Source organism: Neovison vison, chromosome 7 (assembly GCF_020171115.1).
Source record: "Neovison vison isolate M4711 chromosome 7, ASM_NN_V1, whole genome shotgun sequence".
Taxonomy (NCBI): Eukaryota; Metazoa; Chordata; class Mammalia; order Carnivora; family Mustelidae; genus Neogale; species Neogale vison.
The window spans coordinates 99,369,619-99,388,123 of NC_058097.1; positions in this window are offsets into that span (position 1 = coordinate 99,369,619).

The window sequence follows — 18,505 nt, forward strand, 5'->3', positions numbered from 1 at the left end:
GCTTCAATCTGAAGACAAGGGCCACAGGGAAAGGAGTCCCACCAGAGCTTCACTTCACTTCGATTTGTACAGAGGCGACCCTGAGATCAGGACCTGAGCCGAAATCAAGAGTTGGAGGCTCAACCAACTGGGCCACCCGGGCGCCCCTGCCCTTTGTTTCTACAGGAGACAAGCCATGTTTATTTCAACAAACACACGTCACATAAACACATATATGCTGTGAAGTACTCGGAACCTTCAAAATTGGTTTGGATATTTGAATATGAGAAGCAATATCTCTATTCATTTGAAACAAACAGAAAATTATTCATAGTATGGTTGATAGCATGCATATTAAAGAAGACAATGTACGCTGGGTGACAGAAGTCCTCTTTAAGAACAGAATTAGAGAACTCCAGAGTTATGCTTTCCAACGTTCATCATCACTACAAACCTGCTGTAAGCCAAGCTCTACAGAAAGGATGCCAGGGGAGGTTTACCATTTGTCATGCTATCTGCTCTCCAGGCATCCCCGTAGCGCCTGAGAGCCGAGACACTCATAACCGAGGAGCTGTGACAGAGCATGGTGGTACCACAACAGAAGCTCCTACAAACCAGCGGCCACCCAGTGAGGAACCAGCTGTCTTTAGGATGGGAGACTCAGAGAGACGACACCTAAGGTCTTGAATGCTAAGTAGCTGGACCTCAGGCAAAAAGCAGATGAGTATTCAATGCAGAAGATGTAGCTTGAACAAGGGGAAACACAATGTGCTCTCGGAATCCTAAGTAGTTGACTGCAACCCCGTGAAAGAGCTTGGATTTCAGCCTGTGGGTGTGATGGGGGACTGAGGTACTTCACAGTCTCAGCAGGAAACTGCGTACCGGATTCGCTGTTCAGGATGTGCACTGGACGAGGCGGATTAGCAAGCGATAGACCCTGGAACAGTCAGCTCTCAGGGGTCAAGCACTATCGTCCAGGGGAAAGAGGCAGGAAAGCCCGAACCAGAGCGCCGGCGCAGGGACTCCAGGAGCGCAGAGAGAGGTGAAATCCCCTTCAGAGCCGGCACCGACAGCTCAGTGCTCCGTCAGCTATGTGAGGCTAGACATCGCCTGAGATAATGCCCACGTTACCTAAACAGAATGGCTGGATGTTCTCATAAATAAAGGGGGAGCAGGGGAAGTGACGGGGGGCCGTCAGAAGAGACACAACAAACGGAAGAGTGAGTTTGCTTTCTGATATGTGAAGCTCCGCGCTCGTGGGAGGGTGACCTCATCCGCATGCACCTGAAGAGCTGGTGGAAAATCTGCACCAAACACGGAGCACCGTACGTTCCCAGAACTGCATCTCCTTCTCTTCTCTTCCCCGTGCTGCCGCGTGCTCATCCTCTCTGCCCTGGCTCGGTGTGCTGTGCGTCAGCAGAAGGGAGCAGCTGGCAGCTGGCGTCGGTCCCAAGGCTCTGGAAGGGCTGGAGGAGGAAGACACAGGAGCGCACCAGAATGTGGTTTTCAAAGCACTTTTTTTTCCTTTGAAGTTGGAGAAGGGAGGTCGTTACGATCCTTTATTCATCTATTTCTTCTAATGTCACCTCCAGCTGAAGATTTGAGGAATGGGGGTGTCGGGATTTATCATGCATAAGAAGACACGGTGCCGGGGTGCCTGGGGGGCTCAGTCAGGTGAAGCGTCCGCCTTAGGCTCAGGTCATGATCTCAGGGTCCTGGCATCGAGCCCCTCGTCCAGCTTCCTGCTCAGCGGGGAGCCTGCTTCTCCCTTCCCTCTCCCTTTTCCCCTCCCCTTCTGCTCCCGCTCTCTCACAAATAAATAAATAAAATCTTTTTAAAAAAGAGGCATGGATTCTCAGCAGGTGTTGTAGTCACGTCAGCTGGGGCCACAGAGGATTTGGTCCTCTCCCAAACAGAAAACAGAGAAGCAACTCGCAGGCTCGGGAATACAGCTGTCTTGACTCGAACATCCTTTTTCCATGTCAGCCCCGGGAGGTTGTGCCCTAAACCACCAACCAGCATCCTGCAGCTGCAAATCCGGATTCCTGACCCGCTTGCCATGCCTCATCTTTCCGGTTCTATGAACTTCCTGATGTGTTTTCTGCTTTCTCTGTGTCTGCGCACGTGATCCTTCCCTCATCCGAAGTGAGGAGCGTCTGTCCCCACGCTCACCCATGCCTGACCTCTCCTCCACAGCTCAGGGATTGCTGAGAGGATGGGCGCCCACTAACCCACTTCCTTAGTTGTGTCCCACGCCTCATGCCCATGAGGGTTCCGGCTGTGGCAGAAGCTGAAACTTGGTGGTAGGAAAGAGAAGGAATACGGATACCATACTGTCAGTTGTTGGAGCCACTGTCCCCTCTGGGGGACTAACTTTCCAAGTCCCACTTCTCACATTCCCCATAGAGGTATTCAGTTTTACTTCTTCTCTAACAGACAATTTTAGAGAAAAAGAAATCTACTACCTCTGAAAGAAATTACCTGTGCAACTCATGGCATGAGTTGAGAGAAGCTGACCCCCTAGGGGAATACTTTCCAAGTTACATTAATAAAATTAATGAAACCCAGAAGTCTGATTTGGTGCAGCGACAGCATCTGAGTCACCTATGGGGGTATATTATACTATGTTACCAGTTAAATTACCAATCTTGCTGAACACACATGCAATGCAGGGTATCAGCTTCTACTCAAACATTGCTTTTACGTACTTCTTTCTATGTCCATCATTTTTAGCTTTTCCTAAAGTTTCTGGTTTTCCTAGAGTTCCTCTACCCAAATTCCATTCCAAATGTGATCCTGGATTCAATGTGTATTCAACATGGGACATGTCATGTGTATGTTTCAGAAACACACGTGATTAACACGCAGGGGGACCGAATGCTGCTCCCACCGGATGGTCTGAGCAGCGTCATACAATGTCTAAAGCAATTCTCATCTAAAAAAAAGAATAGATCCTCATACCATCGGTTAAACTTGTCAAGGTTTTCACTTGGGTAATTATAGGAATAGAAATTGGGAATTACTACTGCTCTCCTGAATGAAGGAACAAAGGTGCGTAGGAACTCATGCCCATGATTAAGAACGTTCCATAGCGTGTGAAATTAGGGACCCTGAGACTACTCCACTAGCCTGCGTAATTTTTCTCATTATTTATATTCCTTATATTTCCTTTATTGTTTATCATCATCTACTACACTACCCATGCAGCCTGCCTTATTTCTGTGTGTCTCCCCCACCACAAGAGTGGACCGTGAGTTCTAGCAGCAGAGTTCGGCTTTATTCGCTTCTGTCTTGTCTGAATCAAGAAAAATACTTGGCATACACTAGGCACTCAATACACACTTATCGAATGAATTAACACAATAACTGGAAGAGAACTCCTTGTTAGTACTAACAGACACCAGAAGATGGTGGCCAGGTGGCTTCAAGTCATTACATTAGCATCTACTGAGCCCGGAGCAAACAGCAAGCCCCGCGCCCCCATGCGAGATCTCGGGACGGAGGCCATCCCGGCGGGTGAGAGAAAAAAAGCTCCACAGTGAGAGACTCCTTGAGTCTACATCGCAAGTCCACATTTATTAGCTTTGTGCCCTCAGAAAAGTCACAGGGTCTTTCCAAGTTTCAACTGTTAAATTGTAACAGAAGGAGTGATAAGAATATGACCTAATCCTACTCTGGCAAGGATAAAACTTGTAAGTCTATTATAATTGCTCAGGGAAATGATGCTAACTAAGGTAACAGCAATTCCTCTTATAAGCTGATGTGCTACGTATGATTATTATCCCCATTTTACAAAGGAGGAGAGGGGAGTGTAGTGTGGTTGGGATATTCACGTAAGACCGTAGGGCAAGCTATAACCTCAGATCATCCCGACCCCACGGCTCACGTTCTTAACCTCAGCAACACACAGCCACTGGGGAAATAATTTTTAAGTCAGAAGAAAATATCTTCTGCCACCAGAACAAGAACATTATATCCTACCAACATCTTTATTAAAAGTTATATATATGTTTTCCACTTTAATTTTTTAAAGATTTTTATCATTTTTTAAGATTTTACTTACTTATTTGAGAGGGAGCACCTGATATGGGGGGCGTGCAGAAGGAGAGAAACAGACTCCCTGCTGAGCAGGGAGGGAGACATGGGGCTCGATCCTGAGCTGAAGGCAGACACCCAACCCAATGAGCCACCCAGGTGGCCTATTTATTCCATTTTTTTTTTTAGTTTCTTTTTTTTTTTTCCAATTTATTTATTTTCAGAAAAACAGTATTCATTATTTTTTCACCACACCCAGTGCTCCATGCAAGCTGTGCCCTCTATAATACCCACCACCTGGTACCCCAACCTCCCACCCCCCCCGCCACTTCAAACCCCTCAGATTGTTTTTCAGAGTCCATAGTCTCTCATGGTTCACCTCCCCTTCCAATTTACCCAAAAGCACATACCCTCCCCAATGTCCATAACCGTACCCCGCTTCTCCCAACCCCCCTCCCCCAGCAACCCACAGTTTGTTTCGTGAGATTAAGAGTCACTTATGGTTTGTCTCCCTCCCTAATGTTGAAAATAGAACTGCCCTATGACCCAGCAATTGCACTACTGGGAATTTACCCTAAAGATACAAACGTAGTGATCCAAAGGGGCAAGTGCACCTAAATGTTTATAGCAGCAATGTCCACAATAGCCAAACTATGGAAAGAACCTAGATGTCCATCAACAGATGAATGGATCAAGAAGATGTGGTATATATACACAATGGAATACTATGCAGCCATCAAAAGAAACGAAATCTTGCCATTTGCGACAACATGGATGGAACTAGAGCGTATCATGCTTAGCGAAATAAGTCAAGCGGAGAAAGACAACTATCATATGATCTCCCTGATATGAGGAAGTGGTGATGCAACATGGGGGCTTAAGTGGGTAGGAGAAGAATCTATTTATTCCATTTTTAAAATCAGGTTGTGTGCTGAAAAGAATCTGAGTTTTCGGGGCAGAGAAGTGAACATAATATATTCAAGAACATGGTTAAATTTTCTCACGGCACTGGGCCTGTGTTGCAGCAAATATTTATTGAAATAAGTTGGCCTCCTACTGGGACTTAAAACAAGTTTTATTAAACAAGAATTTCCATTGAAATGGTATTTGCTACTTAGGGTTTCTCCAGCACGTAACATAATCTTCAAACCAGGAATTTACTTAGATCTTAAGTGAGTTTTAAAGGACATCCAGATGCATAGAACATGTAATGATACATCAATCACACACGTGCTGATCACCGTTCAGACTTTCTCATCATCCCTTTTTCTCTCCTTCCCGCTCCTTCTCTCTCTCTTTCATCCTGCACTTTGTCAGCATGAAGGCACAGAAAAAACTCATGAATCTCTATGTGGAGGACGGGTGAGAACACTTAGGATCCTGAGAGTTCGGTTACAGCAATGATGGATCAAGAATCATTGTCAAATAAATGCAACACAGGACGTATTTCTGTGTGGACACACAGACATTCGCAGCGGCTTGTGGGGAGAAGAGACACAGAAAGAGAAGGAAAGGGAGAGGGACAAAGGGGGAGGGCGGGGGAGAGAGTGGGAGGGAGAGAGAGTGACATCTACTGAGCCAGGACACTAGGGTTGTGAGGGCTGAATTCTCTGGGGAATGACATTGGTTAGGCATGTTTTCTGGCAGTCGATAGCCTAGCTGCCTGGAATAAATATACTTGGCTATTCTCTTTTCCCTTCCCCATAATAGGGTCAGTGGGGTGAGCTCTTATTTATAGAGGAAACCTGTTCCAGGAAATTGGGTAGGTGGTTACAATGGAGTCTGTTTGTAATGTGAGCCAAAGGTTTCACACTTTACTCTTGAAGAGAGTGGGGGAGGGGAGATTTCTTGCATTATTTCTTCCTACCTATATCCTCCTACCAAAAATTTGACAGTATCTTTCCCTTGAACTGTATTCTGATTCGAATCCAATGTGAATGTTTTCTTTTTACAAATTTCAATCAATTCTCATATGTACTTTTTTAAAGCAATGTTTGTGTATTGCAGCTGATTTGTATGTGTTACTAATTGTCACCATAAACTGCCAAAAAACATTCATATATAATGCATGTCAGGCAAGCGAGACATTTTGTTTCAAGCAAGACATTTTTTAAAGATTTTATTTATTTATTTGACAGAGAGAGAGGAGGAAGCAGGCTCCCCCCTGAGCAGAGAGCCCGATATGGGACTCAATCCCAGGACCCCGAGATCATGACCTGAGCTGAAGGCAGCGGCTTAACCCACTGAGCCACCCAGGCACCCCGCAAGACATTTTTTAAATGAAAGAAAATCTAAACAATCAAAAACACTTGAACAGTTAATGGCTCAGGTCACACTTGAAGAGGGTGTGGGTGTATTTTTACACATATGCACACGCACACATACACACATACATATATCTTTTTTCTTTTTTTTAAGATTTTCTTTATTTATTTGACAGAGATCACAAGTAGGCAGAGAGGCAGGCAGAGAGAGAGGAGGAATCAGGCTCCCTGCTGAGCAGAAAACCCGATGTGGGGCTCAATCCCAGGACTCTGGGATCATGACCTGAGCCAGGGGCAGAGGCTTTAATCCACTGAGCCACCCAGGTGCCCCGCACACATAGGTATATTAATATATGTCAGTGTGTGTGTTAATCATAATTATCTGTTATGTCTTTCGACTTAGTGAATTCATCATGCATTGTTGTACCTCTGATTCTAAAATCTCGGCCTCACTGAAACACAAGGAATGAGAGCGTTTCTCACAAGGCAGTCGTCCGGAAGGCACGCAGGTGGACGGTCCCTCCAGCAATGTCCGAGCGAGCCCCACTCTGCGCCAGTATCACAAACGGGCAATACTGCAGAGGGAAAATTCAATCCCTGAAAACACAATCTCCTTCGTGACCAAAGAGAGAGATGAAAAGGATCCATTTATCACTGGCATATTCACAAAGGCTACTCACGCACAAAGGGAACATATGAAACATACGACACGCGCCGGATACAGTTTTCACTCCGTAAATTCTGCTGAGGGAGGAGGACAGGAGGACAGGAGCACAGGACTGCGAGACAAGGTCAAGTCGCACTTCGAACATCTGTTAACTACGCGACTTGGGGAAATATATTCAACCCATCCCACGTTTTGTTTTATCTTCTGGAAAATGATACTCATGATGCCAGCCTCACGAAATTGTTTTTAAAGTGGAATCCTGCATAAAGTCACTACCATCTGGTCATCCAGTGTCTCTTCCACCACCACCACCATCCCCGTCCTCAGGACTTTTTTTTTTTTTTTTTGAGATCAGGTATAATCAGGAGTCTGCTAAAGATGAAGAATACTAAAACTGAGCCACATACCAAGGACATTCCTAGGTATCAAGATGAAGCTGCCATGCCACTGCTAGAAACGTGTGGTGATGATGCTACAATCAGAGCAAGGAGATTAAGGAAGACGAGAAATACAGGGGACCAGTGCTGGAGAAGGTCAAGAGAAAGGAAAGCGGGGACTCCACAGCCAATAGGCAGAAGGCTGCTGGGAGGCAGAAGGGCTCCCATGTCTAAAGTCTTGGTCTTCGGTGATATTAATTCTCTTCTCCTTGGTTCAGGCACATGTCTTCAAATTCAGTCTGCCTTTCTAAATAGCTAGGTCATTTTTTAGGCTTGGCAATATGAACCTACAGTAAGAGTTGAAAAATTATTTCCAGGAGATGGGACGGAAGGGCACTCTAAGAAATGACCACAAACTCTTCACTCAGCAGTGTTCTACACTGTAATACTTACATTACAGTGATGCTATTTACCTCTAGTTCCTCGTGCTTAAGCTTGATATCTGAAGAAGTGTTCATTTCATCAATATTCACGTATACTATTCATATATACTATTCACATATATATGTATGTGTGTGTGTGTGTGTGTGTGTGTGTATAAATGCCCCACTGCCCCACTTCCCACTGGTATGTTCACATTGGTCAATTTATATGCAAATGTCACATCTAAAACTTGCATAATTCTATATATGTATGAAATAATGCAAAAAAAGTATTCCTTGGAAAGAACTCTGTAGCTCCCTTTCCACTGACAATACAGAGTACAGCAGGTAGTTTCTGGTGAAAACAAAGACACCAGTAGGATTCCTATTCCCCAATCTGCCCTTTGGTGCTAAAATATTCAGATAATTCTACGCCAAATGAAAAATGGTCCCCATTCAGGACCAAGCTTCCTTTCGAGTTAATCCCTAGGACTGCCCTTCCATCGTGTTTTCATCACAAAAACCTGACCCCTGGCCCAGGCACATTACAGTTGTGTGATTAAGGAAGAAGTGACTCTCCAGAGTTGGAGCAAGACACCATGCAACCAAGAAAAGTGTCTTTCCTTTTCTTCTGTACATCTTTCCTTTGAACGTGTAAGCTGTCCGAAGGTGTTTTTATCTGCTGCTCTGTACCCTCATTCCAACACAGACGCAACGGATGGTGCGACTGACTGGGAAGTGCCACCGACTCAACATCCACCCACACTGGTGAGCGTAATGGGCACCTTCCTTCCCGTGAAGAGTATTAAGCCCCATACAAAGTGACTTATTATTTTCATTAAATACAGGTGACTAACTCTATAAATGGGCTTTCTCTCTGTTAATAAAAAAAATATCAGAAATCTCCAGAATTCAAACCCTCTGCTTTTAATAAACACAACTGACTGCAATGATCTATTTATAGATTTATCAGTGATTTATAAATGGCTTAAAAGCTTTGTTCAAATCACACAAAGCATGAAAAATACATCATCTCAAGATTCACTTTTAAATTGGAAAAACTCATGATAAAGATGTTACAGTATATGGAATGAAAATAATCACAAAGGTTGGATCGTTGGCTTTTACCAAACTAGAAACATATTTTTGTTTATTATAATTCCTGTTTTATTTTTTTTTAATTTTTTCAATTTATTTATTTTCAGAAAAACAGTGTTCATTATTTTTTCACCACACCCAGTGCTCCATGTAATCCGTGCCCTCTATAATACCCACCACCTGGTACCCAACCTCCTATGCCCCCACCACTTCAAACCCCTCAGATTGTTTTTCAGAGTCCATAGTCTCTCATGATTCAGAAACATATTTTTTAAGTCAAAAGATATCAAGCAATAGCATTCCAAACACCATTTTACTTTCTCAGCGGAAAACTAGACCAAGTTGAACTTGTATTAATTGTACAGACTGATACACTGATGTTAAAAGAAGCCTGGGTGGTCCCACTGAAAGGAAATAAAGTTGCAATTACTTCTTTATAGTGAGCTGACATCATCTTTCACGGTACTGAAGAGTATCATAAATAGGAAAACAACATGCTTTGAACGATAAGGTTCCTCTTGTGAAAACATCAAAATAACATGAAGTAATTGATACACTTATATTTTCTAAGTATTTGCTTTGAAATTTGGAAATTCCAACTCATAAATGGCTTGTAAATAATTAATCCAGAAATCTGTTCAGCTCCCACAGCACACACAAAAGAAATGCACTTCATTCTGAAAGCAAAACATTTTCTTATGTTCTACAAAAGGCTAAACCTTTTAAGCAGTCTAACGGATCACTGTGGTAAGCTTTACTCAGAAAAGCATAAAATGAATAAATTTTCATCAGAGTGGTGTTTATGAGATCTCCTTCAGCCCAAGTGTACATCAGCATAGGTTATTAAAAAGTCAAAGTAGCTAATGGACAAGAGGCATGTGGCAACATTTTCTTCAGCATTTTCTCTTCTATGCTCCACAAATCACAATAAATCACCACAAATCACTTCTAAACTCTAACCATTGCACAAGAGAGAAATGCTACAGCTAAAGAGTCTCATGTTTAAGTGACTGAATTAAAAAGGTTGAGTTTAGATAGGGTTTAGATTTTTTATTTTATTTTTCCAGGGTTCCAAAGTTCATTTTAAACCGTGATAGGGTTTAGATTGAAAAGCTCTTCCCACACAGCCCGAAACATGTCCCACTATCTCAGAGTTCACTCTCCAACATTAGGGACTTCATTTTGAAAGTTTACCAACTGATTCTGCAGACTACAAAGACCTATTAGAGCCAAGTTTCCAGGAGCAAGAAAGAGGGAGACTGGAGACATAAACAATCTCTGATAGGATTTTGATTAAGGTTGCAGATATTTAGCTATCATTCATTCAGAGGTTTAGTGGCATTTGCATTTCCTTATTTTGGAGAATGATAAACTGAATGATATGTTAGTCAAGAATTTCCTTTTTGTGCAATGTTGAAAAATGACCAACCCAAACATGAAAAAAGAATTTGGTGAAGAGTGAGTAGATGGCAGAAAACTTAACTTGATTAATCTAAATTAAACTATGATGAATCTAAAACCTTAAACATGGGGCTAGATTCTGGGGGCAGCAGTATGGAATGCTTCCCAGCTCAGCCTCTCACCCTTCTTCTGAGATATGTGAATGATCACTTCACCATTCACCTACTTTAAGTGCAGTGCTCTTGCAATGGTATTTTAAATCCCACTAAAAACATGGGAGTGCCTGCTACTTGTGAAGGCTATTAGAAACAAACAGAACAGTGATGTACATGTTACAGAAAGAGAACAAGACTGAGATCCAACATTACCTAAACTCCTATACCTACAACCAAGTGAAATTGAGTACATGCTCACAGAATTCCTAGAGTGATGGTTCTAAACCATGGCACTGAGTTGAGATCAGCTGGAAATACTCATGGAAATGATCAATGTTCAGAAGCCCTCCTCCCAGGAATTCTGACACCGGGTGCCTGGGAGAAGTAGTAGCAATTCCTAACAGTTCCCTATAGTAAAGGGCTTTGGCTCTGGGCTTGGTTGGGCCCTGCACAGCATTAACAAAGTTCTAGAGCTTACAGAACAAGCGGTGTACTCGAATGTGGTCAACCTTCCTTCTGTTTTTCTCCTTCTTCTTGCTCTTTGTTCGGAAAATAAATGCCTGGAAAATGTATGTGGAATTTCAAAACATTGTGCTCTTCCTTTATGATAATTATGTATTTATCTGTGTATCTGGAAAGTCTCCTTAAAAGAGAACAACTGGATTTTCTCATTATTCCCTTCAATATCTGAATCTAAATACAGAACAGAAACTTTGCTGTAGTAAGTGTTAACATTTGATGCAAAATGCCCTGCTTTTCTCTGAAGACTGACCTCAGCATTTACATGCATCTATGCAGGAAATTACACAATTTCACAAAGACCATCGTCACTTCTTAAGGTTTCCTTCTATAATCCTCGCAAAAGTTGTTCATTCAAATAACCTTCGTTACAAGACTCTACTCTAAAATCCTATGATACTTTGTGTCTCTGGGCCGAGCAGTTGATGGAAGGCTCTCATCATGGGAGGGACGCCGGCCCACTGCTATGTAACATCTGAAGAAGACACAGAAGATCTGACCTGCTGTGATAACGTTCTCTTGCAGAATGTAGGAGGATGACTGCTATGGAATTTTTCCTCTCAGCATAACTACAGAAATTTGTATTGTCACACATTTCTTATCCAATGGGCAAGAAACTACTGGAATGTTTGCACACAGCCTGAATCAGAGACTATTTGTGGACATTGTGTGTGTGGACCTTATGAGGAGTGATGTGTTTTCCAAGGATACTGACCCTACTTTTATTAAGAAATACCCAATTTTATCTTTGATTTAAAAAAAAAAAAGAGTCCTAGGGCTGCCTGGGTAGCTCAGTTCTTTAAGCATCTGCCTTTGGCTCAGGTTATGATCCCAGGGTCCTGGGATCGAGTCCCACATCGGGCTCCCTGCTCAGCGGGAAGCCTGCTTCCCCCTCGCACCTTTCATGCTCTCTCTCTAATAAATAAATAAAACCTTTGAAAAATTAAAAAAAAAATCCTTGAGCATAAACACAAAACAGCTTTAAAATATTCATTTGCTAATTCTAATATCTAGATTATCTCAAATTTTCCAACATTTGCTTCTCCCCTAGAGAAAACATGTTTTCTTATTTGTTCATGTGGCATGTAATTTTGAATTATACCATGGACACCGTGAATTATTTGTTGTAGAAAATTATGAATTTTTTTGTTTCCCCAAAAAGTGCTATATTTTTTTATAGCAGGCAGTTAACAGGGCTGAGGTAAAATGGCAAAAGCCCCCATCCATGGTGGGTGGCATCTCACATGTTTTCTTCATTCTTTTTGCCTCAGCAGAGCTGCTGACAATCTGCACAGCACATGCATAGGCCAAGGTTCAGGGAATAGTTCCTATGTAGAATCTGGGGTAGTCCCCTCTAGTGGGATCCTTTCCAGGGTCTAGTCTAAAATTACAGTCACCGTGGTTGTCTCCAAACTTACTCACTGGTTCTCCAAACCAAGAAGACTAAAGATTTCCAAGGGCCTTTCAGTTGGCCTTCTTGGTGCTAACTGGAATGTACCTTTAGACTAAAAGCTGTGAAGGAGTAAGCCGTTATTGTTTTTCTTTCTTTCAAACACGTACTTCACTTCAGTTTCTATCCACATTTCTATCTTGCCTGTGGTGTTGGATTATTGTGTGTGTGTGTGGGGGGGAATTTTCCCCCCAGATTTTTAAATACTGAGATATAACTGATACATAACATTGTATTAATTTTAGGGGTAAAGGTAATGATTTGACGTACATATACCCTGCAAAGTGATGACTATAACAAGTTAACATGTAACATCCCATGTAGTTACAATTTTTTTTTTCCTCCTGATGAAAAATTACTCTCTTAGCGACTTCTAAACATACAGCATTTGGGGTGCCTGGGTGGCTCAGTGGGTTAAGCCTCTGCCTTCGGCTCAGGTCATGATCCCAGAGTCCTGGGATCGAGCCTCACATTGGGCTCTATGCTCAGCAGGGAGCCTGCTTTCCCCCCTCTCTCTGCCTGCCTCTCTGCCTACTTGCGATCTCTGTGAAATAAATAAATAAAAATCTTTTTTTAAAAAATTGAAAAATAAATAAACATACAGCATTTTCCCCCAGGTTTTATGGCTGCTTTCTGTAGGGAGTTTGGATCAACTGACACTACTTCACCATATCTGCAAGTTTATATTAAGGATTTTTTTTTTTTTTAAGATTTTGTTTATTTATTTGATAGACAGAGATCACAAATAGGCAGGGAGGCAGACAGAGAGAGAGAGGAAGGGAAGCAGGCTCCCCGCGGAGCAGAGAGCCAGATGCGGGGCTGGATCCTAGGACTCTGGGATCATGACCTGAGCCGAAGGCAAAGACTTTAACCCACTGAGCCCCCCAGGCACCCCCCAACTGGCTCTTTTTTTTTTTTTTCCAATTTATTTATTTTCAGAAAAACAGTATTCATTATTTTTTCACCACACCCAGTGCTCCATGCAAGCTGTGCCCTCTATAATACCCACCACCTGGTACCCCAACCTCCCACCCCCCCCCGCCACTTCAAACCCCTCAGATTGTTTTTCAGAGTCCATAGTCTCTCATGGTTCATCTCCCCTTCCAATTTACCCAAAAGCACATACCCTCCCCAATGTCCATAACCCTACCCCCCTTCTCCCAACCCCCCTCCCCCCAGCAACCCACAGTTTGTTTCGTGAGATTAAGAGTCACTTATGGTTTCTCTCCCTCCCTATCCCATCTTGTTTCATGGATTCTTCTCCTACCCACTTAAGCCCCCATGTTGCATCACCACTCGCTCATATCAGGGAGATCATATGATAGTTGTCTTTCTCCGCTTGACTTATTTCGCTAAGCATGATACGCTCTAGTTCCATCCATGTTGTCGCAAATGGCAAGATTTCGTTTCTTTTGATGGCTGCATAGTATTCCATTGTGTATATATACCACCTCTTCTTGATCCATTCATCTGTTGATGGACATCTAGGTTCTTTCCATAATTTAGCTATTGTGGACATTGCTGCTATAAACATTCGGGTGCACGTGCCCCTTTGGATCACTACGTTTGTACCTTTAGGGTAAATTCCCAGTAGTGCAATTGCTGGGTCATAGGGCAGTTCTATTTTCAACATTTTGAGGAACCTCCATGCTGTTTTCCAGAGTGGTTGCACCAGCTTGCATTCCCACCAACAGTGTAGGAGGGTTCCCCTTTCTCCGCATCCTCGCCAGCATCTGTCATTTCCTGACTTGTTGATTTTAGCCATTCTGACTGGTGTGAGGTGATATCTCATTGTGGTTTTGATTTGTATTTCCCTGATGCCGAGTGATATGGAGCACTTTTTCATGTGTCTGTTGGCCATCTGGATGTCTTCTTGGCAGAAACGTCTGTTCATGTCCTCTGCCCATTTCTTGATTGGATTATTTGTTCTTTGGGTGTTGAGTTTGTTAAGTTCTTTATAGATGTTGGACACTAGTCCTTTATCTGATATGTCGTTTGCAAATATCTTCTCCCATTCTGTCAGTTGTCTTTTGGTTTTGTTAACTGTTTCCTTTGCTGTGCAAAAGCTTTTGATTTTGATGAAATCCCAAAAGTTCATTTTTGCCCTTGCTTCCCTTGCCTTTGGCGATGTTCCTAGGAAGATGTTGCTGCGGCTGAGGTCGAAGAGGTTGCTGCCTGTGTTCTCCTCAAGGATTTTGATGGATTCCTTTCTCACATTGAGGTCCTTAATCCATTTTGAATCTATTTTTGTGTGTGGTGTAAGGAAATGGTCCAATTTCATTTTTCTGCACGTGGCTGTCCAATTTTCCCAACACCATTTATTGAAGAGGCTGTCTTTTTTCCATTGGACATTCTTTCCTGCTTTGTCGAAGATTAGTTGACCATAGAGTTGAGGGTCTATTTCTGGGCTCTCTATTCTATTCCATTGGTCTATGTGTCTGTTTTTGTGCCAGTACCATGCTGTCTTGATGATGACAGCTTTGTAATAAAGCTTGAAGTCCGGAATTGTGATGCCACCAATTTTGGCTTTGTTTTTCAATATCCCTTTGGCTATTCGAGGTCTTTTCTGGTTCCATATAAATTTTAAAATTATTTGTTCCATTTCTTTGAAGAAGATGGATGGTACTTTGATAGGAATTGCATTAAATGTGTAGATTGCTCTAGGTAACATAGACATTTTCACAATATTTATTCTTCCAATCCAGGAGCATGGAACATTTTTCCATTTCTTTGTGTCTTCCTCAATTTCTTTCATGAGTACTTTATAGTTTTCTGAGTATAGATTCTTAGCCTCTTTGGTTAGGTTTATTCCTAGGTATCTTATGGTTTGGGGTGCAATTGTAAATGGGATTGACTCCTTAATTTCTCTTTCTTCTGTCTTGTTGTTGGTGTAGAGAAATGCAACTGATTTCTGTGCATTGATCTTATATCCTGACACTTTACTGAATTCCTGTATAAGTTCTAGCAGTTTTGGAGTGGAGTCTTTTGGGTTTTCCACATAGAGTATCATATCATCCGCGAAGAGTGATAATTTGACTTCTTCTTTGCCGATTTGGATGCCTTTAATTTCCTTTTGTTGTCTGATTGCTGAGGCTAGGACTTCTAGTACTATGTTGAATAGCAGTGGTGATAATGGACATCCCTGCCGTGTTCCTGACCTTAGTGGAAAAGCTTTCAGTTTTTCTCCATTGAGAATGATATTTGCAGTGGGTTTTTCATAGATGGCTTTGATGATATTGAGGTATGTGCCCTCTATCCCTACACTTTCAAGGGTTTTGAACAGGAAGGGATGCTGTACTTTGTCAAATGCTTTTCCAGCATCTATTGAGAGTATCATATGGTTCTTGTTCTTTCTTTTATTGATGTGTTGTATCACATTGACTGATTTGCGGATGTTGAACCAACCTTGCAGCCCTGGGATAAATCCCACTTGGTCGTGGTGAATAATCCTTTTAATGTACTGTTGAATCCTATTGGCTAGTATTTTGGTGAGAATTTTCGCATCTGTGTTCATCAAGGATATTGGTCTATAGCTCTCTTTTTTGATGGGATCCTTGTCTGGTTTTGGGATCAAGGTGATGCTGGCCTCATAAAATGAGTTTGGGAGTTTTCCTTCCATTTCTATTTTTTGGAACAGTTTCAATAGGAATTAGTTCCTCTTTAAATGTTTGGTAGAATTCCCCCGGGAAGCCATCTGGCCCTGGGCTTTTGTTTGTTTGGAGATTTTTAATGACTGTTTCAATCTCCTTACTGGTTATGGGTCTGTTCAGGCTTTCTATTTCTTCCTGGTTCAATTTTGGTAGTTTATATGTTTCTAGGAATGCTCCATTTCTTCCAGATTGTCAAATTTGTTGGCGTAGAGTTGCTCATAGTATGTTCTTATAATAGTTTGTATTTCTTTGGTGTTAGTTGTGATCTCTCCTCTTTCATTCATGATTTTATTTATTTGGGTCCTTTCTCTTTTCTTTTTGATAAGTCTGGCCTAGGGTTTATCAATTTTATTAATTCTTTCAAAGAACCAGCTCCTAGTTTGGTTGATTTGTTCTATTGTTTTTTTGGTTTCTATTTCATTGATTTCTGCTCTGATCTTTATGATTTCTCTTCTCCTGCTGGGCTTAGGGTTTCTTTCTTGTTCTTTCTCCAGCTCCTTTAGGTGTAGGGTTAGGTTGTGTACCTGAGACCTTTCTTGTTTCTTGAGAAAAGCTTGTACCGCTATATATTTTCCTCTCAGGACTGCCTTTGTTGTGTCCCACAGATTTTGAACCGTTGTATTTTCATTATCATTTGTTTCCATGATTTTTTTCAATTCTTCTTTAATTTCCCGGTTGACCCATTCATTCTTTAGAAGGATGCTGTTTAGTCTCCATGTATTTGTGTTCTTTCCAAACTTCCTCTTGTGGTTGAGTTCTAGCTTCAGAGAATTGTGGTCTGAAAATATGCAGGGAATGATCCCAATCTTTTGATACCGGTTGAGTCCTGATTTAGGACCGAGGATGTGATCTATTCTGGAGAATGTTCCATGTGTACTAGAGAAGAATGTGTATTCTGTTGCTTTGGGATGAAATGTTCTGAATATATCTGTGATGTCCATCTCATCCAGTGTATCATTTAAGGCCTTTATTTCCCTGTTGATCTTTTGCTTGGATGATCTGTCCATTTCAGTGAGGGGAGTGTTAAAGTCCCCTACTATTATTGTATTATTGTTGATGTGTTTCTTTGATTTTGTTATTAATTGGTTTATATAGTTGGCTGCGCCCACGTTGGGGGCATAGATATTTAAAATTGTTAGATCTTCTTGTTGGACAGACCCTTTGAGTATGATATAGTGTCCTTCCTCATCTCTTATTATAGTCTTTGGCTTAAAATCTAATTGATCTGATATAAGGATTGCCACTCCTGCTTTTTTCTGATGTCCATTAGCATGGTAAATTCTTTTCCACCCCCTCACTTTAAGTCTGGAGGTGTCTTCGGGTTTAAAATGAGTTTCTTGGAGGCAACATATAGATGGGTTTTGTTTTTTTATCCATTCTGATACCCTGTGTCTTTTGATTGGGGCATTTAGCCCATTAACATTCAGGGTAACTATTGAGAGATATGATTTTAGTGCCATTGTATTGCCTGTAAGGTGACTGTTACTGTATATTGTCTCTGTTCCTTTCTGATCTACCACTTGTAGGCTCTCTCTCTGCTTAGAGGACCCCTTTCAGTATTTCCTGTAGAGCTGGTTTGGTGTTTGCAAATTCTTTCAGTTTTTGTTTGTCCTGGAAGCTTTTAATCTCTCCTTCTATTTTCAATGATAGCCTAGCTGGATATAGTATTCTTGGCTGCATGTTTTTCTCGTTTAGTGCTCTGAAAATGTCATGCCAGCTCTTTCTGGCCTGCCAGGTCTCTGTGGATAAGTCAGCTGCCAATCTAATACTTTTACCATTGTATGTTACAGACTTCTTTTCCCGGGCTGCTTTCAAGATTTTCTCTTTGTCACTAAGGCTTGTAAGTTTTACTATTAGGTGACGGGGTGTGGGCCTATTCTTATTGATTTTGAGGGGCGTTCTCTGAACCTCCTGAATTTTGATGTTCGTTCCCTTTGCCATATTGGGGAAATTCTCCCCAATAATTCTCTCCAGTATACCTTCTGCTCCCCTCTCTCTTTCTTCTTCTTCTGGAATCCCAATTATTCTAATGTTGTTTCGTCTTATGGTGTCACTTATCTCTCGAATTCTCCCCTCATGGTCCAGTAGCTGTTTGTCCCTCTTTTGCTCAGCTTCTTTATTCTCTGTCATTTGGTCTTCTATATCGCTAATTCTTTCTTCTGCCTCATTAATCCTAGCAGTGAGAGCCTCCATTTTTGATTGAACTTCATTAATAGCCTTTTTGATTTCAACTTGGTTAGATTTTAGTTCTTTTATTTCTCCAGAAAGGGCTTTTATATCTCTGGAGAGGGTTTCTCTAATATCTTCCATGCCTTTTTCAAGCCCGGCTATAACCTTGAGAATTGTCATTTTGAACTCTAGATCTGAGATATTACCAATGTCTGTATTGATTAGGTCCCTAGCCTTCGGTACTGCCTCTTGTTCTTTTTTTTGTTGTGAATTTTTCCGCCTTGTCATTTTGTCCAGCTAAGAGTATATGAGGGAGCAA